This window comes from Balaenoptera acutorostrata, chromosome 12 (genome assembly GCF_949987535.1).
Source record: "Balaenoptera acutorostrata chromosome 12, mBalAcu1.1, whole genome shotgun sequence".
Classification (NCBI taxonomy): domain Eukaryota; kingdom Metazoa; phylum Chordata; class Mammalia; order Artiodactyla; family Balaenopteridae; genus Balaenoptera; species Balaenoptera acutorostrata.
This window is the reverse complement of record NC_080075.1, coordinates 78,292,638-78,319,454: the sequence shown is the minus strand read 5'-3', so window position 1 is coordinate 78,319,454 and position 26,817 is coordinate 78,292,638. Positions and strand designations below refer to the sequence as shown.

Sequence of the window (26,817 nt, the reverse complement as noted above, 5' to 3'; positions counted from 1 at the left end):
GGGAAAGAACGATATTCTGTTCAAAAGTCAGGTCAAAAGCTTATCCACACATTGATTTCTCAATACAGGATCTGTAATGTCAAATAAAACAAAATCCTTTGTCCCAAATGAAGTCATTAGCAAATATCTTTTTGCTCCCCTGGGAATTCTGTTCTCTCACAACATCTTTCTGAATTATCACTTTGCATTGAGTTAAGAGTTTAATCTTTCAAATGAAGTATATGACCACAGAAGAAGCCAGTGGTTCTGAGGGCAGAAGGGAAGGCTGGTACTAACCTAGTGCCTGGGAGAAACATTAAGATCAAGAGTACAGCTATGGGAGCCAGACTGCCTGGATCTGAAATTGTTTCTGCCACAAGCTATGTAAGTTACACATTTCTATATCTCATATGTGAAAGTGAAATGAAATAGTTTTATTTCATAGGAATAAATAAGTTAATACAGGTGATGCACTTAAAACAGCGCCTGAATATAGCAGGCATTCATTAAGTCCTAGGTATTAATAGGATATAAAAAAAGAAATATTCATTTGCTAAATTTGCAATTTATTTTGGTAGGTTTTTTCCTCATTTTAATAAGGGCCAGTGGTTTTAAGAATCTTGGAATGATAGATCTGAAAGGAATGTTTATTTTACAGAAATGTAAAAAGGCCACACAGCTACCTAGCGGTACATTCAGGACTAGAAACCCGACTTCCTGATTCTAAACCATTCTCCACTGTACACACTCTTTCTCTGGAGGAGGATGTCCAGGACCAAGAAAGTACTATCAGAACAATAATAACAGCTAGAACTGCCGTACCTCCTTCAAGGGCTCCCTTGTCAATCTAATGACAATCTTAAGTTCATTCATTCTTTCATTCACTCACTCACTCACGCATTCATTCTTTCATTCACTCATTCATTCTGGTTCATTCATTCTTTCATTCACTCACTCACTCACGCATCGCTGAGTTAAGCTATCCATGGAAGGTACAGAAAAGTAAAACACAGTCTTTGTCCTTAAAAGACTTCAATTGAAATTGGAGCAACAAAATAGGCAGAAATAAAGTGATACAATAATACTAACATTTATATAATATGAAAAGTATTAGAGAGGTTAGTCATCTTTTGTTATATAACCAATCAGAAGTCCAGTAAAAGAGTTTATGATAAGTTAGTACATTTATGAATGACTAAAATAAATGAAGCCAAGCGGGTCTACTATGAGCTGGGCTGTGTGTAATGTTTGCTGTAGCTGCAGGTACCAGAGGCTTCAAATCTCTATAGTGCCTTTGTTTTTGTCTCCCCTGCTGTCCACGGCATACCCTAATAAGTCCTCCTTAGGTAGAGTCTGTATTTTGCAGCGGTTTCAGCTGTAATCCACTGCTATATTAGAGCCCTGTTTGTGTGGTGGTGAGGTGTCTGGGCGGGAAAGCATTCTACAGTTTTATAGTTAAATCTCAGTGTTTTAGTGTGCTTGGGTCCCTGGTATGCGACCTTCACAAGTGTTTCATAGACCCCACCCCGTTAGGGGCTGGAGGCAGGGCGGTGTACTTCTCCCAAGCTGAACAAGGCTCTGGAAAAATCTTGCCCCTGGAGATTAGGGCTTTGTTATGGAAAACATCTAGATTTATTTCAAAAGAAGAAAACTCCTCCACCTGTCAGAGCCATGAGGTTATCTTTCTTGGTTCTTCACTGTGAGGACCTGGTGGGTTTCCTGGAGGTAAAGCCCATGAAAGCGTGAGTGACCCCTAAGGTCACAGACTCCAGGACTCTGTCACTCTCTTACTAGTCCACACTCAGCTCCAGCAATTTGTCAAAGTTACCGCAAAAGTGTTCCTATCAATGTAGGGCTCCAGTGATTTCCACTCCAGGTAAGAAGACCTCAATGACTCTCTGACTCTACTGTCTGTCCAGATTTTGGGGTGGTTGTTTGCCCTGCTACCTCAGCTTCATGAGTCCAAGAAAAGTCACTGATTGTTAGGGGTTTTTTTTCCCCACTTTTTTGGGGTAAGATTGTGAGTGTTTTACATGTAGGGCTGAAACCTAAAGATCCAACTTCATGTTTTACATTTGGATATGCAGTTATACCAGCACCATTTGTTGAAAAGACTATTCTTTCCTCATTGAATCTTTTGGCATCCTCGTCACAAATCCTTTGACCATAAATGTGGGAGTTTACTTCTGGACTTTCAATTCTGTTCTCAATCGATCCATATGTCTACTTTTATGACCGTATGACACTGTCTTGATTACAGTAGCTTTGTAGTAAGTTTTGAAATTGGGAAGTGTGAGTCCTCCAAATCCATTATTCTTTTTCAAGATTGTTTTGGTTATTCCAGTTCCCTTGCATTTCCATATGAATTTTAGAATTAGCTTGTCATTTTGTGCAAAGAACCCACCTGGGATTTTGAAATAAATTGCATTGAATCTTTAGATCAATTTGGAAAGTTTTGCTATCTTAACAATATTAAGTCTTCCAGTTCTTAAATATGGGATGTCTTTCCATTTATGTAGGTCTTCCTTCTCTCAATGATTTTAGGTGTACAAATATTACACTTTTGTTACATTTATTCCTGACTATTTTATTCTTTTAATGCTATTATAATTGGAATTGTTTTTCCTAAGTTTCATTTTTGGATTGTTCATTGCTAAGGTATTAAGATAATTGATTTTTGCATGTTGACTTCATATCCTGCAAACCTTGCTGACCTTGTTTATTAGTTCTTATGATGTTGGAGTATTTCTTTTAGGATGATCAGTTATAATTTCTCTATAGTTCAGTGAAACTGGGATTAAAAATGCCCATAAGACTTATCAATTAGAACCACTGTTATACTAAGAAAGCACACTCTTAATAAGATGGTGATGATAAACAGTAGTTAGAATGAGTCATGCAGTCCAGAGGGCTTGTATTTATTATGGGCCTGACATAAGCATGTTTACAGGCTGAAGAGAAGGAGCAAGTGGGAAGAGTTTATTTGGAAAAAGAAGGAGATGACTGACACAGAAAGTGTCAAAGAAGTCAGAAGGGGGTGGACTTAAGGTTGACCTTGTTTTCTTAGACTTTGAGATATGATATGAATGAGAATATTGGCTAGAATTTACATTAAAACTGCTGAATAAAAACAAGACATGATAGAGAGTATGCTTGATGATTTCAATTTCTCCATGACATAGGTGCTCAGGTGATCTCCTGGGGGAGGGATCTGAGGGAGAATGGCGAAGGTCCGGGACAACTGTTCAGGAGCTTGGAGAGCAGTCTGACCAAGGGCAGATGAAAGGGTTAATAGGTGTTAAGGGACCAACTGAGGCTAAATTACAAAAATGGTTGTCAGGTTGATTTGTAGGATTTCTCTAGTCATGTGTGCACAAGAATAAAGATAATAGTAAGCAGTAATGTTGTACTGATCTTGGGCTGGAGATTTACTGTCCAGGTGCTGTTGTGGTGAAGGTAGACTAACAAAAACACATCAAAGATACTGGTAAAAAAAATAACTAAGACAACCAATCATGTTATAACAGTTTACGTTGGCAAGGAAGCCTTAGAGAGTCCTCACAGACTAGGAAAAAAATTATGGGGTCAAAGAACTGGAGGTCGCTCTGAAGTTGAAAGTAGGTACAGTGGGAGTGAAGGCACAAGAGAAGTAAAAGGATAAGACATTAAGACTCATAGAGGGATAGTACAGATCAGAATTTTGGATGTGGTGCAGTTCCAGGTGATGATAAGATTCTAGGTGTGACTTGGCTAAAGTAGAGTGGATGTGAAAGCCACTGGAATTAAGAAAGTCCGAGTGTACGTTTCTGGATGGCTCATCTACATGACCTTGATGTCACCCAGAATTAATGACAGCAACTGGGGTAGAAAGAAAGATCCAGGTCCTGTATTTGCCAGTTAACGAAGGGGAGTATCTGGGAAGTTGGTAGATGACAGTAATAAAGTGAGGCAGAGGTTGGTAAACCCATCTTACCTTAGGGAATCAAGAGCTTGCACTGAACATACCCGAGGGTTACAAAGCTCTCCGTAATCATAGTGGCTCATTCTGGGATGGTTCTTAAGGTGGGGAAGCATCCTGAGGGAATATTTGGGATGAAGCAGGGAGGCAGCCCATATCTGTATTAGAAAACTCAGCCTGGTTGTTCCGATACAACCATCAGGAGGTGTTATTTCCCACTGTTCTTCTCTTCCCAGTGAGAACTGCTGCTTTAAGGATGGCTACAGAAATCTAGGAAGAATTCCTGAGGAGCATATGGCTTTTATCCTATTCATACTCCTGTGCTTGCTACTTATGACTATATACAGACATGAATCTAGATTTCTGAGAGATCTTTCCAAGGAAAAACACACATATTTTTCATAATTTTGTTTATTTTGATATGAAATAGCATAAATGCATACATTCATTTTTATAACAGGTGTTATTTACAGTGACATGAACAGATCTTAAATGCACAGTTTGGTGAGTTTTGACAAATGCATAAGCCCTCACCTTTATCAGGCTATAGAATATTTCCATTACTCTAGAAAGTTCCCTGGTGACCCTTCCCACTCAATTCCTGCCCTACTTGCTGCAACCACAGTGCTGATTTCTATCATCACAGATTAGTTTGTCTATTTTAGAACTTCATTTTAATGGAAACACAGTTGGTATTCTTTTGTGTCTGGCTTCTTTTGCTCATCATAACAAGGTTTAAAGTTAGAATTTGGGTATTAAAGCAAGTCATTCTAATAGAAAATTCTCATGATTACCAAAGGTGACTGAATTCAGACCAGAATGAAGGCAGATGTGTAAAAGAATCGTGGTGTATTTCCACCTCCTGGATAGTTTGCCAAGAAAGCCAAGACGTATTTAGTTATGTACTGTAGGAACTATCCTGTGGCCAAAGCCCACTTGGCTTTGTGTCCCCATCACCCCTTCCCCTTCTAAACTCTTTACCGTCTCTGAAATGAATCAGTGAGGAAAGGGTTCCTTTCCATACCTCTGAGAGGGATAGAAAACCTGCTCTGTACTTGGTAGTATGATCCTGCTCTTGCCTCAGGGCTTAAAAAGAAAACCCTGAAATATGTTCTCCAAGTTAAAAATGAAATTTCAGCTTAAACATGAAATCCTGGAATAGATTTCTTAACATCTGTTTCAATAGAAACCACAGTCGGAGTATTTTTTCCTTCCTCAAAATTGTGCCTAGGTATGTGGAGGGTCTGTGGACTGAATGTTTGTGTCTCTCCAAATTCATAAGTTGGAGCCCTAACACCCCAATTCAATGGTATTTGGAGGTGAGGCTTTTTGGAGGTAATTAGTGTTAGATGAGGTCAGGAGGGTGGGGCCCCCATGATGGGATTAGTGACCTTATAAGAAGAGATACCAAAGAGCACCTCCTTCCCCTGGACACACAAAGAAGAGGTCATGTGAGCACACAGTGAAATGCTGGCTGCCTACAAGCCAGGAGAAGAGGCCTTATAATGAAGCTACCTTGCTGGCACCTTTATCTGGGGCTTTCCAGGCTCCAGAACTGTGAGAAATAAATTTGTTTAAGCCACCCAGACTATGGTATTTTGTTATGGCAGCCCAAGATGACTAAAACAGGAGGTAATATTTAGTAAGTACTAACTATATGCTAGGCATTGTGTCACATTTACTCTTTGAAACAAAACTAGGAGGTAGGCATTAGTATCTCCACTTTTCCAGGGAGGAAAAGAAAACCCAGCATCACACAGCTACTAAGTGATGGTAGATATTATGAAATTGCCCCCTACTCCAAGGATGCTGCATCAATTTATTCTCTCACTAACAATCCCCATATACCTACCAACCTTGATAAATAACCACCAAGCCTTTAAAATCCTTGATAGCTCTGTCTCACTGTAAGGTCCTGATCTCATTACTTCCTTTTTTGAGCTAATGGTTGAAAATGGGGATAGCTTCTAAAACTGGTAAAATATTGGCTTTGATGCTTCCTTATCAACATATACACTCTACATGAAGATTCTTGGGGAAACAGAAGGTTGCTGGGTACTGGTACAGATGGGAAACGGTGCCTTGGAAAGCAAAGATATGAAAAAACAACATCTAGGAGAGAGCTGCAGAGAGGAAGACTCTAGTTTTACCCAGTTTTATTGTCTACCTTATTCTAAGGGCGTTCTGAGCTCATAGGTGAGATCAGGGGAGCTGAAATTGCTTTGGAATTTAGTTATGTGTCCCTAATACACTGTAAATTTTGACTGAAGTCTGCCTACTGGGTGAGAAACTTAACGTACTTAGAGCCTCACAAAATAGGGGCCTCAAAACACACAAAACAAATAAAAATACAACTGAAGGAAAGCTGAAGCTAGGACCCCACCCCGAATCATCCTTTCCCTCTTGCTTTCCCAGTAAGGAAAGTAGTAGTATCAGCCTGAGGCAGTGGGTATCATCATAATGCTGAAGGCTGTCTTGGATGGGTAGCTTCCACTAAAATAGGTAAAATATCAAGTTTACACAACTGGGAAGTGGCCAAGCCTGTATCTGAACCTGGTCTTTTTTTTCTTTTTTCCCCAATTTTCTTGAGTCATAACTGACAAAATTGTAAGATATTTAAAGTGTACAACATGATGATTTGATATAGGTATATATTGTAAAAGGATTTCCACATAGTTAATTAACACATCCATCACCTCATATATTTTTATATGTTAAAATCTATCTATCTATCTATCTATCTATCTATACCTGGTGAGAACATTTAAATTCTACTCTCTTAGCAAATTTTAATTATACAGTATAGTGTTGTCAACTACAGTCACCATGTTGTACATTAATTAGATCCTTATTCATTTTATAGCTGAAAGTTTGTACCCTTGTACCAATGTCTACTTATCCCCCCACCTTCCCCAGCCCCTAGTAACCCCTTTTCTACTTTTTTTTTCTATGAATTTGAACTTTTTTAAAGATTCCACTTGTGATACCATGCAGTATTTGTCTTTCTCTAACTTATTTCACTTAGTATTATGCCCTCAAGTTCCATTCATGTTGATACAAAAGGCAGGATTTCCCTTTTTCATGGCGGGATAATATTCCAGTTCATTTATATATATGTATATATCTCACACCTTCTTTATTCATTCATCTGCTGATGAACACTTAGGCTGTTTCCATATATTTGCTATTGTGAATAATGCTGCAAAGAACATGAGGGTGCAGATATCTCTTTGGTATCTTATTTTCATTTTCTTTGGATATATACCCAGAAGTAGGATTGCTGGATCACATGGTAGTTCTATTTTTAATTTTTGAAGAACCCCCATACTGTTTTCCATAGTGGCTGCACAATTTACATTCCCATCAAGAGTGCACAAGGATTCCCGTTTCTACACATCCTTACCAACCTTAACTCTTGTCTTTATGAGGATAGCCATTCTAACAATTGTGAGATGATTTATTGTGGTTTTGATTTGCATTTCACTGTTGATTACAGATGTTGAGCACCTTTTCATGTATCTGTTGACCATTTGTATAACTTCTTTGGAGAAACGTCTATTCAGTTCCTCTGCCCATTTTAAAGTCAGATCATTTGTTTTTGCTTTTGAGTTGTATGAGTTATTTACATATTTTGGATATTAACCCTTTATGGGACATATGATTTGAAAATATTTTCTCCCATTTCAGAGGTTGCCTTTTCATTTTGTTGACTGTTTCCTTTGCTGTGAAGAAGCTTTTTAGTTTGATGCAGTCCCACTTTTTAATTTTTGCTTTTGTTGCCTTTTCTTGTTGCCTGACATTTTCACTATTCTGGATAAATGTGCTTTGCTGACAAGTGAGTCAAAAGTTTGGTAACCTAATTATAGACTTTCTGGTGTGTGTGTGTGTGTGTGTGTGTGTGTGTGTGTGTGTGTGAGAGAGAGAGAGAGAGAGAGACAGAGAGAGAGATGCACAGTGGGCAACATTTCTCTGATGGAACATGCTCATCAAGGACGGTCAGAAAATTTCTACTGTCTAGTCTATCAAGTAATGTTTAGTTAAAATCTTCTGTTTGAAAGCATAAGCAATCAAGTTAGGCTAGTTTAAGTTACAAAGGAGAACTTTCTGGAAGAATACAGAGCAAACTTAAATAATTAGTCCTTAGGAATTTTGGGATCTCAATGGCAAGAATGTATAGACTTTTTGTTTAACATTCTACCACTAATACAACTCAACTACAAATTCCCAATCTCTGTGATTCTTAAGAGAGAGAATTAGATTACATAGCTGGATCAGGCATATGAACTGCACTGTATCTCTAGCCTTCACCTTCTACTTCCAGGTGTTCTTTTCAGTCACAGACGTCAGAGTGATTAGTGATCATCTAATTCAACTCCATTTTTCAGATGATGAAACATGAGGGAAGTAAAGCCACAGTCAGTAGCAGAGGCAAGGATACCACAGTATAAATCAAGAGACTCCAAGCCATATTTCCACTTCTGTCCCTTTTCACCCCCATTTCCTTAGACATCACTTTTGTCTTGACTTTTATTACCTCAGATCCAACACATTACAAGAGACTTCTAAGGATCTCTTAAGACTGTCCTTAAGGGTGTCCTCAGCCTAACTGATACTGAATCACTATAAGAGATCTCACCAAAACAATTATGATTGTGCTATTCTTTTGATTCAACTCAAAATCTCCAATGGTTACCCACTGTCCATCAGCCAAATCCCTCATTATGAATGCTAGTTTGTGTGCCTGGGAAAAGTTCATAGGAAACTGGAGTGAGTTAACACCTATCCTTCTCAAACTACTCCAAAAATGCAGGGGAAGGCACACTTCTGAACTCAATGAGGTCACCATCATCCTGATACCAAAACCAGACAAAAATACCACAAAAAAAAGAAAATTACAGGCCAATATCACAATTTCAATGAACATAGATGCAAAAATCCTCAACAAAATACTAGTAAGCCAGCTTCAACAATACATTAAAAGGATCATACACCATGACCTAGTGAGATTTGTCCTAGGGATAATTTTCAATATCCACAAATCAATCAATGTGATAGACCATGTTAACAAACTGAAGAATAAAAACCATATGATCATCTCAATAGATGCAGAAAAAGCTTCTGATAAAATTCAACATCCATTTATGATAAAAAATCTCCAGAAAGTGGGCATAGAGGGAACATACCTCAATATAATGAAGGCCATAAATGACAACCCCACAGCTAACATCATACTCAATAGTGAAAAGCTGAAAGCATTCCCTCTAAGATCAGGAACAAGACAAGGATGCCCACTGTCACCACTTTTATTCAGCATAGTTTTGGAAGTACTAGCCACAGCAATCAGAGAATAAAAAAAATAAAAGGAATCCAAATTGGAAAGGAAGAAGTACAACTGTTACTATTTGCTGATGACATAACATTACACATAGAAAATCCTAAAGATGCCATCAGAAAACTACTAGAGCTCATCAGTGAATTTGGTAAAGTAGCAGGATACATAATTAATATAAAGAAATCTGTTGCAGTTTTATACACTAACAATGAAGTATCAGAAAGAGAAATTAAGGAAACAATCCCATTTACCATCACATAAAAAAGAATAAGATACCTAGGAATAAACCTACCTAAGGAGGCAAAAGACCTGTACTCTGAAGACTATAAGATGCTGATGAAAGAAATGGAAGTTGACACAAACAGATGGAAAGATATATTGTGTTCTTGGATTGGAACAATCAATACTGTTAAAATGACCATACTGCCCAAGGCAATCTACAGATTCAGTGCAATCCCTATCAATTTACCAATGGCATTCCTCACAGAACTAGAAAAAAAAATTCTAAAATTTGTATGGAAACACAGAAGACCTCAAATACCCAAAACAACCTTGAGAAAGAAGAATGGAGCTGGAGGAATCATGCCTTCTGGCTTCAGACTATACTATAAAGCTACTGTAATCAAACCAGTATGGTACTGGCACAAAACCAGTTCACACAGATCCATGAACAGGATAGAAAGCCCAGAAATAAACCCACACACTTATGGTCAATTAATTTATGACAAAGGAGGCTAGAATATACAATGGAGAAAAGACAGTCTGTCCAATAAGTGATGCTGGGAAAACTGGACAGTTACCTGTAAAAGAAAGAAATTAGAAAATTTTCTAATACCACATACAAAAATAAACTCAAAATGGATTAAAGACCTAAATGTAAGACCGAATACTATAAAACTCCTAGAGGAAAACGTAGGCAGAACACTCTTTGACATAAATCGCAGCAATATTTTCTTGTATCTGCCTCTTAGAGTAACGGAAACAAAAGCAAAAATAAACACATAGGACCTATTTAAACTTTAAAGCTTCTGCACAGCAAAGGAAACCATTAACAAAATGAAAAGACAACCTATGGAATGGTAGAAAATATTTGAAAATGATGCCACCAACAAGGGCTTAATTTCCAAAATACACAAACAGCTTATACAGCTCATTATCAAAAAAAAGCAAACAACCCAATCAAAAAATGGGCAGAAGCCCTAAATAGACATGTCTCCAAAGAAGACATACAGATGGTGAACAGGCATATGAAAAGATGCTCAACACCACTAATTATTAGAGAAATGCAAATCAAAACTACAATGAGGTAGCACCTCACATCGGTCATAATGGCCATCGTCATAGCAGCACTATTTACAATAGCCAAGACATGGAAACAACCTAAATGTCCGCCGACAGACGAATGGATAAAGATGTGCCATATATATATATATATATATATATATATATATATATATATATATATACACACAATGGAATATTACTCAGCCATAAAAAAGAATGAAATAATGCCATCTGCAACAACATGGATGGACCTAGAGATTATCATACCAAGTGAAATAAGACAGACAGAGAAAGATAAACATCACATGATATCACATTTATATGGTATCTAAAAATTATACAAATGAACTTATTTATAGAACAGAAATAGACTCACAGACATAGAAAACAAACTTCTGGTTACCAAAGGGGAAAGGGGGAGGAGGAATAAATTAGGAGTTTGGGATTAACAGATACACACTACTGTATACAAAATAGATAAACAACAAGGACCTACTGCATAGCACAGGGAACTATATTCAGTATCATGTATCAATAGTAACCTATAATGGAAAAGAACCTGAAAAAGAATACACACACACACGCACACACACACAACTGAATCACTTTGCTATATACCTGAGTCTAACAAAACATTGAAGATCAATTACTTTAATTATAAAAAGAAATTTGAGGGCTTCCCTGGTGGCACAGTGGTTAAGAATCTGCCTGCCAATGCAGGGGACACGGGTTTGAGCCCTGGTCCAGGAAGATCCCACATGCCACGGAGCAACTGAGCCTGTGCGCCACAACTACAGAGCCTGCGCTCTAGAGCCCATGAGCCACAACCACTGAGCCCGCATGCCACAACTACTGAAGCCCGCGCACCACAACTACTGAAGTCCGTGAGCCTGGAGCCCGTGCTCTGCAACAAGAGAAGCCACTGCAGTGAGAAGCCTGCACACTGCAATGAAGAGTAGCCCCCGCTCTCCACAACTAGAGAAAAGCCCACGCACAGCAATGAAGACCCAACGCAGCCAAAAATAAAATAAATAAGAAAAAAAAAAAAGAAATTGGAGGGATTCTTGGGACCTAATTTCTCTGAAAATAAGATTAACAGGTTAATTAAACACCAGATGATCTCTGAGGTCCCACCCAAGCCAAACTTTTCAAGACCGTATACCATATGGCTTCAAATTACCTTCCAAGCCTCATCTTCTCTAACTCAATATAAACCAGTCTTTATTCTTTCATATGTTCATATATTTTCACTGTTAGAAATACATTTTTATACCACCTCAGAAAAAATAAAATTCAACACTTAGGAGCTCAAGAGCAATGAAATGTTTTTCTTCTCTTCAAATGAATTTACTAATTCAGCTCTTCATGTTCCAGAAATTGTCACTGATTTGGTAATTTGTTGAAAACATTTATATACAAATATTCCACTAAAACATAACATCTACAGACATCAAGAAGTTTATTCAGCCAAATATGTAATCTTAGAATAAAATACTCTGAATACACACAAATGAGTAAGACATAAGAATATAATAAAATAGCATTTATGCTGGAGGGGTTTGATGATATATGCCCCTAGAGATAAAATTTCATTAGAATTACCTTCTCTCCACCTTCTTTTATTTCAAAGACTTTTTGTACAGCACATTGCTTTTATGTTGGGAGTTTATCACTAAATTTAACTTTTTTACAATCTTAATTACTTTATTATTTCTTTTTCCAAAACCATTTGAAATACTTGAATAAAATCAGTCATTGCCAAGTTTTATGAAAATATATATCAAATTCTAAACTCCCTACTCTTCTCAATGGTGTTACCCTACAGAGCTGCTTTCTCTATAGTCATTCTTTTCAACACCAACATTTTTATTCACTTTATCGTTTTAAAGAAAATCTTTCTATAGTGAGGACATCCTCCTCAGAGAATAATGAACAGAGCTCAGTATTTTCTTTATGATTAAAGGTTATCCTTGACCTTTTCCTTTTATTTCAGAATAATTTATTGAGCATACACTGAACAAATTGCTGGAGATGCTACTACACTCACTCTGTGTAGGACCTAAGTACAAGAAGACATGTTCAGGGCATATTTAGGATGGCGGGACACAAGTGGGTTGCTGGCCTGGAGATGGAAAAGTTGTTGTAAATGCATCATAACTGGAGTGTCTTCATGTTTTTTCATTTTTGTTCCACACATACCCTTCAAACTAATGCTAAATCTCTCACTTATGTCCCTCTTTATCCATTACCAGATGTTCATTCTCTTTTCACCCTCAAAAACAAATCTACAAGATAAACGGGCTAATGGTATCCTTCTCATATGGTGTGCAAAAAAAAAATCTAGGCCATAAGGCTACGTGCTTGCCTGGACCCTGTAATATGTAGCTAGCTGAAGGGAGGATATATTTTCTTCTAACTTGTAGCTTAACTCCTTAGTTTCTTTCATAATTTTGTCCAGTCTTCCCACAAAGTAGGAGAGGACTCAGTAGTTCTGAGTAGGAATGGAACTATGGTGAAAAGTAATGCATCTACAATGAAATCCATCAGTTTCTTTCAAAAAATAAGTTTGCAAATCTCCACACAGATGGGGTAGCTGGAGCACAGAACTCTGACTTTCAGCCCTGAAATCCACTTTCCCCTAAGTGGTTTCTTCCTGCCCTGTTATACTAGCCCAAGCAGGTATCCAGACCACTTTCTTATTTCTCCACAGCACAGCTGATAAATGCTTTTTCCAATTTTTTTTTTTTTTTTTTTTTTTGGCTGCGTTGGGTCTTCGTTGCTGCGTGCGGGCTTTCTCTAGTTGCGGCAAGCAGGGGCTACTCTTCGTTGCGGTGCACAGGCTTCTCATTGTGGTGGTTTCTCTTGTTGTGGAGCACAGGTTCTAGGCACGCAGGCTTCAGTAGTTGTGGCACGTGGGCTCAGTAGTTGTGGCTCACGGGCTCTAGAGTGCAGGCTCAGTAGTTGTGACGCATGGGCTTAGTTGCTCTGCGGCATGTGGGATCTTCCCGGACCAGGGCTCGAACCGGTGTTCCCAGCATTGGCAGGCAGATGCTTAACCACTGCGCCACCAGGGAAGCCCCAATTTTTTTTTTTAACATTGACTCATTTATTCAGATTTTCTACTCCATCTTAGGTCAACTTTAATCATTTGTATTGTAGGAAATGTATCCATTTCATCTATGTTTTCAGGTGGATTAGTACAAAGTTGTTATAGTATTCTCATAATTTTCTTTTATCTTTCACATATTTGTGTCTATGACCTTTCACTCATTCCTCATGTTTTTTTGTGATCTCTTTTTGTTCCTTGGTCAATCTTGCCAAAGGTTTTATTTTATCCAGTTAACAACAAAAATAAAAAATGGGGAAATTCTGTGGGGCTGATAAACTCCATCCATTCAATATATATGTATTATGCACTCTATGCCAGGCACTGATCTATGGCTAAATGTTGCTGATTGGTGGGGTGACCACATGACCCAATTTATGTCTATTTTCAGCTGTAATAATTAACAGTGCTCTCTTACTCTCTTTTACTAAGTGTCCAAGATTGTAAAATAAGTTACATGATCAACCCACTGATGGTTCAAATAAAATTAAAGTTGAAATATACACATGGTGGTCTTTACAAGATATGTTTTGGTGAAGTGCTGAAGACAGAAGCCTGATTAGGTTTTTTTTTCTTCTTCTTCTTTTTTTTTTAAATGGAGAACGACTGGAGACAGTGAGAATAAGCAATTATTTTGAAGAATTTTGCTACAGGAGACAGGAGAAATGAGGTAGGAGGAAGAGGAAATGGACTTATCTATTTGCTATTTCATCCGTTTCTGCTTTAATTATTTTTATTTCTTCTTTCTATGGGCTTGTTTGGGTTATTTATTTCCTAGCTTCTTAGGTTAGTGTGTAATGCTTTTGAAGCCATGAAAAAACATATAAGTTCTGATATGGAGTGCTTTCATTTTCATGAATTTATAAATAATTTTAAACTACAATTTTCACATTCTCTTTAACCAATAAATTATTTAGAAGTGACTTAAAATATCTAGATGCCTGGATTAACTTTTTAAAAAATTAATACGGAATCTAAGGGAAAAAAAAAAAAAAAAGGCCATGAAGAACCTAGTGGCAAGACGGGAATAAAGACACAGACCTACTAGAGAATGGACTTGAGGATATGGGGAGGGGGTGGGGTGAGATGTGACAGGGTAAGAGAGTGTCATGGACATATATACACTACCAAATGTAAAATAGATAACTAGTGGGAAGCAGCCGCATAGCACAGGGAGATCAGCTCGGTGCTTTGTGACCACCTAGAGGGGTGGGATGGGGAGGGTGGGAGGGAGGGAGATGCAAGAGGGAAGAGAAATGGGAACATATTGTATATGTATAACTGATTCACTTTGTTATAAAGCAGAAGCTAACACACCATTGTAAGGTAATTATACTTCAATAAAGATGTTTAAAAAAAAATTAAAAAAAACTATAATATACTGGGGTTGGTTAAGTGGTCTATATATCTCTATATTTCATTTTTTTCCCTAACTGTAATTTCTTTGTGACATTCTGTACGACCAATTTTTGTAAATGTTGACTGAGTAAATGAACAAGTTGCATATTCTCTATTGGATGTGAATTCTGTTCATATATATTAGCATGAACTTATTAATTACATTATTTAAATATTCTATAGTTTTATTCATAGTCCATCATAGTGGGAGACTTTAACATACCTCTATGATGTGGATTTTCTAATTTCCATCTGTGATTTTATCAATTTTCCTTGTATTTCCAAATGATGTTGGGGCATTTAAGTTTATGATTATTATTGCTTCTTGGTGAATTATTTAACCATGCGAAATGTCCTTTATTAAACTTTTAATGTTTTTGACTTTCAATTCTACCTTGTCTGGTATTGATGGTGCTATTGCCACCTTTCTGTTAGTACTTGCTAGGGATATGTTTTCAAACTTTGAGTTATCACAGTTTTGGCTTTCTCTAGTAACCTGCACATAGCTGGATTCTTAAAAGTCCAAACTATTTTCCCTTTAATGAAACAAACATAGGCAATTCATATTTACTGTTACATTTGATACACTTAGACCTATTCCTGCTGCCTTATTTTGTGTTTTCAATTTACCATCCTTTTTCTCATGCTTGCATTTCTTCTTCCCAGCCTTTTCATGGATTAGTGGAATTTTCTTTGTTCCTCTTTTCATTTACTGGTTTGAAAATCATACATATTCTATTTTTATTTTTCTAGTAGTTACACTTAAGCTTTTATCATAAGTGGTTAGATTTATATTTTTCTAATAGTGTATGAAGTTAATTGCTACCCATCGATTCCTTTTGATGAATCTTAGAATGCTTTTATTTTCCTAAATTCTTCATCAGCACCCTTGCCCCCATCTTCCCACATCCCATGCTGACATAATCTGAAATCTTGGCACAGTATTGTTTTTTAAAAGTAATTTTATAATCATATCTATAGAATGGCTTTATTACTTTTTTTGCTAACTATTGCAGTTCATTGTTAAGTTCCGGATTGACTTTTTTGGGGGGTATATTCTCTAGTAGTTCTTTCAGCTTTCAGAGAGAATCTGCTGGGTTGTTAAAATTTGAATTCTTGGATATTTGAAAGAATCTTATTTCATTCTCACATTTCAACGATATCATGGCTGAACACAGAAATTTAGATTTGAACTTTTTTTCCTTTACCAAACTAAAAATATAGTCCAATGTCTTTTTTCATCCAATATTGTTGATGACACATCTAATGCCAAATCTGATTAGAATTACTTTGAACAGTCTTTTTCTCACCCTCTCTGGAGGCTGCAGCAGTTTGTCTTTATCCTTACAGCTTTTAGCATATTGACTATATTGACTAATGAAAGTTCTGAACTTGCATTACTTTTGTACATTGCCTTTTATTTTTGTTGTGTGTTTATCCTATTCTGTAGTTGGTGGACCATTTCAATCCTCAGATTTATATATTTCTTCAACTATAAGAAATTCCATCCTATTATTTCTTCAGATTTTACCTCTCTTCTATTCTCATTATTCTCTATTGGGTAGATCCTACGACTTGCAGAACTTTCTTCCATGTCTTAAGTTTTTATCTTTTTCTCGCCTTGTACTTCATCCCTAGGCTGTCTTCCAGATATCTAGTTTCTTTTTTAGCTATGCCTATTCTTCTATCTAGTGCATTTTTAATTCCAATAATTATATTTTTTACTTCCAAGGTTTGTCTTTGGTTTGTTTTATAACAGACAGTTCCTGATTCATTATTGCGACATCATCCTATATCTGAAGACACTAATCACACTTGTTTTAAAGTCCTTTTCTTATCGCTCTATTAACTTTTGCATAGTTGTAATTCTGTTGGATTGTTACCTATTTTTCACGGTGGCTGCGTGCCAGATGTTGGTGATTTTTGACTGTGGGCTCATCTTTGTGGTTTGGATCCCATGCTGGATCCTTTATACTTCTAGTCTTTCAGCCAGCCTTGGGGGAGGTGGACAAATAGCTACTGAGGTTTGTGCTCCCCATTGTTTTCAGTGAGAATGGGGAAAAGGTGGGATGTATTCTGGATGGAATATCTTAGAGGCTGGTATTCTGGGCTCGGTCATTATCTCTGGGCATTGTCAGGCCCTGCCTCTCCTTCAGCATGGCTCCTGCCCAAAGACAGATCCGAATGGATGGAGAGGAGGGTGGGATGCACACGACACACTGTGGGTACCCCAACTCATTTTCCTGTCATTTGCATTGAACCACTCTTCTCTACTCCTGGCTTCTTCCACCTGTAGGCAGGAGGAATTCCTGGTGATTCTCCCATGTTCTGTGTAGTACTTTCCAAAGGGATCCAGCACAAATTCCAGGCTGCGATTACCCTCTTCAAACTTATCCTTTGTTCGTTTACTCTCAGGAATTTCTCATAATTTTCATTAGCCAAAATTTTCTCTTTGAATTTACAGAACAAGGTATATATTCCCATACTCAAAAAAGAAATCCAAGGCTTAGAGTAGAAGGATAGATGGGATTGGGGAAGGAGAGAACATTGCTGTGTGCAATTAGTTTCCCATCTGGAAGGCAAAAGCCTCCATTTTTACTTTGGGTTGTTTGTCTTTTTCTTATTGATTATTAGAGATATTAACCAACTTTCAGCTGTGTTGTAAATATTTGTTACATACGTCTTTTAATTTTGTTTAAGGTACCTTCTGATATACAGAAATTTTACATTTTTATGAGGTCAAATCTGTCCATTTTTTACTTTAAGATTTCTGGATGTTGTGTTATGCTCAAGAGGTCTTCCTAATCCATAATTAAAACCTATTTTACTATACAGTGCCTTTTACTATTTCATAGTTCAGTCTTTTGTGATTAGATATTTCATGTTTAGATACAGATCCAACAGGATTTTAATTTTGTCTTTGGTCTGAGATTTGGTATGTATCCTATTCTCCCCTTTCCAAGTGGAACTTTTTATTGCTGTTGTCCTTTTCTGCTCCACTAACTTGTGCTGGTGTGTGGGTGTGCAGGAGCAGTTAACATCTTTTAGTTCATAGGTCACCAAACCGTAAAGAACTACATATTTGATTTGAAGTATTTGATGGAATGGACTGCACAGCAGTCAGAGTTCTTAAACTTTGAGATGAATGCAGTGACTGCATAAGATTTGGGGTCATCTCTCTCGGGGAGGAAATGAGTGTGAAGAAGGGTATGTAGATACAGGTAGCCAGAGAAGCTGACTGGGGCAGAGAGCACTAACTGTCCACAGAAACCACTTTCTAGTTTTCCCTTTGAGCACACAGCTAGAATCCATTTCCCTGCCTCCCTCACAGTTGGGTACAGACATGGGACTAAGTTCTCCCCAGGGTAATGTGAACGGTATTCGTGCCAGGCCCATGAAAAACTCTCCCTTGCACTCCTCCATCCTGCTTTCTGAGGCTGGATATAGAGGATGAGGTTTTAGGAGATGGGGCCACGAGATGCGAGGATTCTGAGTACCTGAAAGACTGTGTGTAGGGCTTGCTAACTAGAAACACTCACCTTGGACTATTACTTAAGTGAGAAATAAGCTTCTTTGGTATTTGCCCAAACTAAGGAGATTTAGGTTTCTACTAGATATGCCATATCCAGTTAGGGAAGTTTCCTTCCATTCCCATTTTACCAAGAGACTTCCTTGTTTTAATCAGGAATGGGTGTTAAATTTTACTAAAACATTTTTGACATCTATCAAGGGTATCATAGAAATCTTATCCTTAAATCTCAAAATGTAATAAATTACAACTGATACATTAAAAGTCTCCAAATTCTTGATTGGCTTATAGTTTTCTTTTTTTATCCTATCTTTGTCCACTTTTGGCACTGAGTTTATACCAGATACAAATTGACAAGCTTTTCAGCTTTTTCTCTGGTTTTTGAACAACTTATGTATCATGAGTCACTGGGGCCTAGTGTCTTTTTGAGAAATACGTTTTTTACTACAGTTCTAACTTCCTCTACAGTTACTGGTCTACTCAATTACTTACAAGTGAAACATCTTTCCATTCTGGAGTTTTCTGGGCCATAATTTTTCTAACTTATATCAAGTAAGTGAGTAAGCAACCAAGGCAAGCCCACATTCCTCCATAATAAGTTTGGTATTCTTTTTTTTTTTTTTTTTAAACAAGTCTTTTTTTTTTTTTTTTTAAAGGATTTTCTTATTTATTTATTTATTTATTTATTTTTGGCTGTGTTGGGTCTTCGGTTCGTGCGAGGGCTTTCTCCAGTTGCGGCAAGCGGGGGCCACTCCTCATCGCGGTGCGCGGGCCTTTCTCTATCGCGGCCCCTCCCGTCGCGGGGCACAGGCTCCAGACGCGCAGGCTCAGCAATTGTGGCTCACGGGCCCAGCTGCTCCGTGGCATGTGGGATCTTCCCAGACCAGGGCTCGAACCCGTGTCCCCTGCATTAGCAGGCAGATTCTCAACCACTGCGCCACCAGGGAAGCCCTGTTTGGTATTCTTGATGTATAATTTTACCCATGTAAATCTTTTAGAATTTTAGTCTTACTGTGAATAAAAAGGAACCTGAATCCTTAGAGATAATCTATTTCTTTTTTTTAATACTAATTGGAAAAATGTACATATTGAACTTATCTATATTAAAACTTTTGAATTCTAAAATTATCACAAATATGAGAACTTAAGCAATAAAAACTGGCACACTTCTGTCTTTAAATGTTTTAGTGTCTATATGTGAGAAAGACATATCTTATTAATATGACATGGTGATTTATGTTTCTTGATTATCTGTATCTTTGGAATTAGCTGCTGAATAGAAACTTAATATGACCATAAAATAACCATTATATGATTTGCTACGGAGATTTAAAGATGCATTTTATTTTGTTTTTTCCTAATCATCTTATTATTAAAACCAAAGTTACATATTTTTATGCACAGTGAATTCATTCATTAGGAGGCTATCTAATATCACCTCTGGTCTATATTATCACAGTTCAGAACATGGACTTCGGTGCCAACTTTTATTGGCTCTGTGACATCTGGCAAGTATCTTAACCTCTCTGTGCTCCAACTTCCTCAAATGTAAAGTGAGGATAACTATGCTACCTACCTGATAGGATTTTCCCAAGGGTTAAGAGTTCAAAATGTAAAGTTATTAGAACATTCCTGGGGAAAATATTAGTACTGTGAAAGTTAGCTATTTTTATTATAATCTAGAAGCAACCACAGGTATCTCTACTGAAAACTTTTCTGCTGATTTTCTTCTCATTATTAGAGTGCCCTTTATGTTTAAGGGACATTATACAAAATTGTCATAATCTTATCTTAAACCTAGTGATGTAGGTATTATTATGCTCCATATGAGAAACTAAGAAAAGTGAAATAACTTTTCAAATTCACAAGGTGGTAAGTGGCAGAACTGGGATCCAAATCCAGGTCCGTCTGACACCAAAGTCTTGCTCTTTCCATTACATTACTCAGCCTGATGCCCCCATTCTCTGTAAAATTCACTACAATCACCTCTTTCTGTTATCACCAAACCAGAGCAAATTTTTTTTTTCTGGTAGACTGAAAAGATTGTACTTATAGCAACAATGTAGTACCTCTGTACTGGCATTAAACTGTAGGTATCTGATGACATTAATGATTAACTCCTGATTCCCTCAGCTTAACCCAGATAATGTGTCAATCAATACTCAGCCTTTTGGTTTACTCTATGCCACGCCTCTCAGTTTCCAGTTTCAAATAGGCATTTAAGAATGCCTCTCTGTACTTCAGACAACACTAAAAGCTACAGTAATCAAAACAGCATGGTACTGGCACAAAAACAGACATATAGATCAATGGAACAGAACAGAGAACCCAGAAATAAACCCACACACCTAAGGTCAGTTAATCTTCAACAAAGGCAGCAAGAATATACAATAGAGAAAAGACAGTCTCTTCAACAAGTGGTGCTGAGAAAGCTGGACAGCTACATGTAAATCAATGAAATTAGAACACTCCCTCACACCACACACAAAAATAAACTCAAAATGGTTTAAAGACCTAAATATAAGACATTACACCATAAAACTCCTAGAAGAGAACATATAGGCAAAACATTCTCGGACATAAATCATACCAATATTTTCTTAGATCAGTTTCTCAAGGCAAAAGAAACAAAAGCAAAAACAAACAAGTGGGACCTAAGCAAACTTATGAGCTTTCTCACAGCAAAGGAAACTACCGACAAAATGAAAACACATTCTATGGAATGGGAGAAAATGCTTGCAAATGATGCAACCAACGAGGGGTTAATATACAAAACATACAAACACCTCATATAACTCAATATCAAAAAACAAACAACCCAATCAAAAAATGGGCATATAAGAATTAAGTAGACATTTCTCCAAAGAAGACATACAGATGGCCGACAGCCACATGAAAAGATGTCCAACATCACTAATTATTAGAGAAATGCAAATCAAAACCACAATGAGGTATCACCTTACACTGGTCAGAATGGCCATCATCAAAAAGTCTACAAATAATAAATGCTGGAGAAGGTGTGGAGAGAAGGAAACCCTCCTACACTGTTGGAGGAACTATAAGTTGGTGCAGCTACTACGGAGAACAGTATGGAGCGTCCTTAAAAAACTAAAAATAGAGCTACCGTGTGATCCAGCAATCCCACTCCTGGGCATATATCTGGAAAAGATGAAAACTCTACTTCGAAAAGATACACGTACCCCAACGTTCATAGCAGCACTATTTACAATAGCCAAGACATGGAAACAACATAAGTGCCCATCAACAGATGATTGGTTTAAGAAGATATGGTATATACCTATACAATGGAATATTACTCAGCCATAAAAGGAATGAAATATTGCCATTTGTAGCAACATGGATGGACTTAGAGATTATCATAGTAAGTAAATCAGACAGACAGACAAATACATATATATTGCTTATATGTGGACTCTAAAAATTAATACAAAAATGAATCTACATACAAAACAGAAACAGACTCACAGATATACAAAACTTATGGTTATCAAAGGGGAAAGGGAGGAGGGATGGACAAATTAGGAGTATGGGATTAACAGATAGAAACTGTTAAAAGGGAGGAGGGATGGACAAATTAGGAGTATGGGATTAACTGATAGAAACATAAAATATATAAGCAATAAGGATTTGCTATATAGCACAGGGAACTATATTCAATATCTTATAATAACCTATAATAGAAAATAACCTGAAAAAATATATATAACTTTGAATCACTTTGCTGTACACATGAAACTAACACAATATTGTAAATCAACTATGATTCAATTAAAAAAAATAATGCTGAATGCCTGTCTCTAGTTCTCTGGGCAGTCTCTTGGAATGAAGGCGCTACACAATATAAAATGCCAACGAATCAGTTATTGCACTGGATTCCTGGCGTTCAAATTAGAATGGGAGGAAAATGGCTGCTTTCTGAGGTGCAGGCAAGAGGGCTAGTTGCTGGGAAGATGCTTCCTAAGCCTGGAAATAAAGTTTTGACTGTGCTCATTCAAAGGCCTATGTCCAGTCGAGGTCTGCACATCCATGGAGCCAGTCACTTCTCTAGTCACGCCGATCCAGCGTGCTCACTACTGCCTCCTTGCATCTCTTGAGAAGCTTCGAATCACAGAGTGGTGCCTATTAGTCTGGACTGTTTTATGTATTGTCCAGTTTCTCTAACAAAATGGTAACTTCCATATGTTTTCTTTTGTATTCGTATCCCCCATATCCTTTGCCAAGTGGGGACCATGTAGTGACCATGATCTTCTTTTTCACATTGTGATAAAATATACCTGACATAAACTTCACCATTTTAACCATTTTTTTTTTTTTAATGTTTTATTTATTTATTTATTTATTTATTTTTGGCTGTGTTGGGTCTTCGGTTCGTGCGAGGGCTTTCTCCAGTTGCGGCAAGCGGGGGCCACTCTTCATCGCGGTGCGGGGACCGCTCTTCATCGCGGTGCGGGGACCGCTCTTCATCGCGGTGCGCAGGCCTTTCTCTATCGCGGCCCCTCCCGTTGCGGGGCACAGGCTCCAGACGCGCAGGCTCAGCAATTGTGGCTCACGGGCCCAGCTGCTCCGCGGCATGTGGGATCCTCCCAGACCAGGGCACGAACCCGTGTCCCCTGCATTAGCAGGCAGACCCTCAACCACTGCGCCACCAGGGAAGCCCCATTTTAACCATTTTTAAGTGTACAGTTCTGTGGCATTAAGCACACTCACACTACTGTGCAACTATCACCACCATCCATCTCCAGAAATTTTTCATCATCCCAAACTGAAACTCTGTACCCATTAAACCATAACTTCCTCTTCTCCCCTCCTCCCTAACCCCTGGCAATAACCATTTGACTTTCTGTTTCTATGAGTCTGACTATCCTTATATAACTGGAATTGATCATACAATCTTTGTTCTTTTGTGTCTGGCTTATTTCACTTAGCATCATGTTGTCAAGGTTCTTCCATGTTGTAGTGTGTGTCAGAACTTCATTTCTTTTTTAGACTGAATGATATTCCATTGTGTGTATATACCACATTTTGCCTGTTCATTCATCCATGGATGGATATTTGGGTTGTTTCTTCATTTTGGCTATTGTGAATAGTGTTGCTATGAATGCTTGTATAAAAATGTCTGTTTGAATCCTTCTCAAATTTTGGGGGTATATACCCAGTAGTAGAATTGTTGGATCATATGGTATTTCTGTGTGTGTGTGTGTGTGTGTGTGTGTGTGTGTGTGTGTTTTGAGGAACCACTCTACTACTTTCCACAGTACTGCACTGTTTTACATTCCAATGAGCAATGAACAAGGGTTCCAATTTCTCTACATCCTCCCAACACTTATTTTACCATCATTCTTCTGACTTAATCCTCATAACAAATGAAAAATTTTACTGTATCTGGCATCTGTATTACACTTCACAGTTGACAAATTTTTTTTGCATATATTACCCCTTTAAACCATTATAATAAGCTTCGGTTTAAGTATTATATTTTTATTATGAAAGAAGAAATTGAAGCTTAAGGGTGTTACATTACTTGTCCAAGACCACAGAGCTAATAAATGGAAAAGTCAAATACATAACTTTACTCCTGACTCTTTTCTTATTGGGAAAATTAAACAGTCTACGTTCTTTGAGATTCTCCCTTGCATGCTCTGTTCACTCTGAATCACAGCATTGAGAAGTTTCCAGGAAAGGATACTTGCTGTTTTCCCACATCTCCTAAGGTATCAAAAAAAAATAAAGGCTTAAATAAGTAGCAGGAGTGATTTAGGTTAGATATTAACTGGGTGGCTGATGCTGGCGAGACACTGGAAAAGATTACCAAAGGATACTTTGAGATAATTCCCGTCTTGAAAAGTGCTATGGGTTGGAGTCCATCCCGGTAGATGCCTACAGGTGCAGGGAGTAATTCAATGAATCCTTGTTAATTATTTGAAAGCAGGGGATAAATTGGATGACTTCACAGAGTTTCTTCCATTCTCTGATTCTAATAACAAAGATTCTACTGAATGGATTTGTACTACTCAAGAAAGTTGTTCTCTGGTTTTTGGGAATGGGTCTTTTTTTCTTCACCCCCTCATCTTTGATCTCTGGAGAAGGCCTCACTCAGTTCCATTTCATATCCTCAGAGTTAACCAAGTCCTCAGGGGAGAGCTCAGAGATGACCTAACTCACCTGGGGTCCTAAGCTACATCTTGGGCAGTTAGCTTTCTATACCACTGTTGATTTGATTTCACTTTGCTCCCCAGGGAGATCTGAAGGAGTTGCAATTTTGGCCTGAGATGAAAGGGGACAGCTTCAATTTCCAACCTTTATGGGTCGTCAGTGCTGAAGCATAAAGAAGGGACAAGGTAGCTGGCTGAAGACAGTAAGCCTAGAAGAAAGATACCTAGTGGGGAAAATAAAATTATCTGGGTATTTGTCTAGATGCTGCCGCAGTCATCTATCTGCCTTAGAGCAGCAGTCTGTAGGGTATTTAGACATGCATGTGATTTTACTCATGGTTGAAAGTCCCTTCCCTCTCCGACAGAACTGTAAATTGTACAACTTTCAATGATCCTATAAGCAAGACTAATTCTGCTTCCCTGATGTGCTTAATATCTACGTGTTTTAGTTTCCTCTTTATTCAAAAGAAAGAATCAAAACTTCCCACCTCACAGTTGTTAGAGAACTAAGCAATGAAGCTTTCTGAAAGGTAGCATGCATTCCAAGTACTTTAAAGACCCTTTCAGGAGAATGTTGAAATTAAGGAAAAACTATTGTAGAAGTCATTTAACAAAATGCTTCCTAAAAAATTAAGGTAATGCACCATAAGCAAACAAAAGTGGTAATCAGTTAATAAGTAATGTGCATTTGAAACTCAAAAAGATAAAAATAAGAGAAAATTATTATTTTTTTAAAAAGCAAAAGTACTGCCTCTCACCCACATCCTCTTTCTTTCCTTTCCTATTCTTTGAAGCCCCCTTGCTGGGGGCCCTTACTTCCTACACTGTAATTGATAAGCGAAGAACTGGGTTTAGAGGGGCAGTCACTGAAGCACTGCTTTAGCAAACAGCCCAGCTTTTCCATAAGGCCAGCACTGTTGACCCAAGTAGAGATCACACTGCTCCTGCCTAGTGCAGGACATTTAGTTTTTAGAACCACAGACCAGAGAACGCAGAACCGGGGAGGGTACTCAGTGATGAGCCCATCCAACCAACCCTGTAATTGTTCAGATAACAAAACTGAAGCCAGGACAGGTGCTGATTTTTTTTCTCTTTTACATTTCAGAGCTGGAAATTGAAGAATGCAATGAAAAGCAAGGTAAAAAGAAGGCAAGGGTATACCCATTTATCTCATACCCAGGGGGTGCTTATTTGCAAGTAGACCTGCCTTCAGATGGTCCACTGGGTCTGCAGAGTTTACAGAACAACTAAAGATCCCTCCAAAGCAGGCATCGTCTCAATAAATACATGGAGTTAAGGCCAAGAGAACTTAGCTTAGCGCTTAGCTGATCCTCATTCTTGGCAGAACTCCCTTCTAAGCCCAGATCACTTCAAATAAGATTAGAAACTGCCCTCCAAAGATCTGCCTCTTTACCTCTTCAGGGCAGCTGGAGGCTTCTGTTGGCAGCTCTAATCAGTGCAGGATCAGCACAAATCCACAAACCTCAATCACTCTGTTTTCACCTCTTCGAGATTGCTTTCTCTCAAATTTAATTGTCTGAATTTTAGTGTCTGTGATAAGAACTCAGGGGTAATATCACACACCTCCAGAATCCTTCCACTGATTATGGACTGTGCCCGGCAAGTGACGAAAGTAGGATTTAGGCAATTAGGAGTGCAGGATTTTCTTGGCCCTGCCAGCGTCTTCAGAGAATGTCATGCTGTGCACACTCTCATGGAGCTGGCTTGATTTCGCAATTTTTTTACAGCCTATTGTAATATACGGCTTATCTCAAAGAAGGTCCCTGTCCAAGCATGCTTTGATGTTTTATGAAATAAGTGGCAAAATCCAGGATTTAAACATCAAAAGTACAAATCCACATTTTTCTGTTTTATTCTGTAAGATTTAACGTGTCAATTATATCTTTAATCACAAAAGAGCATGGTGAACAAAATGTGCTGTTGTGGGATTATGAAAATGTCTTAATACTTTTATATAATTTAAAATCTTTCTACCCAGAAAATTTATTATATTTATAACCCATGTGTTTTAAAGACGCCCTCCAGGTGTCGTGGGGC

The 26,817-nt window shown here is 37.8% G+C and overlaps 1 long non-coding RNA gene across 1 annotated transcript in view; it reads left to right on the top strand.

Moving 5' to 3' along the window:
* Positions 1-236: 236 nt before the first annotated feature.
* Positions 237-26,817, top strand: part of LOC103008555 (uncharacterized) — a 31,179-nt gene continuing 4,598 nt past the window's right edge. The window contains exons 1-2 of the long non-coding RNA XR_451104.2: positions 237-363; positions 25,865-25,897. This is a non-coding gene — a long non-coding RNA (uncharacterized LOC103008555). The remainder of the gene's footprint in view (positions 364-25,864; positions 25,898-26,817) is intronic.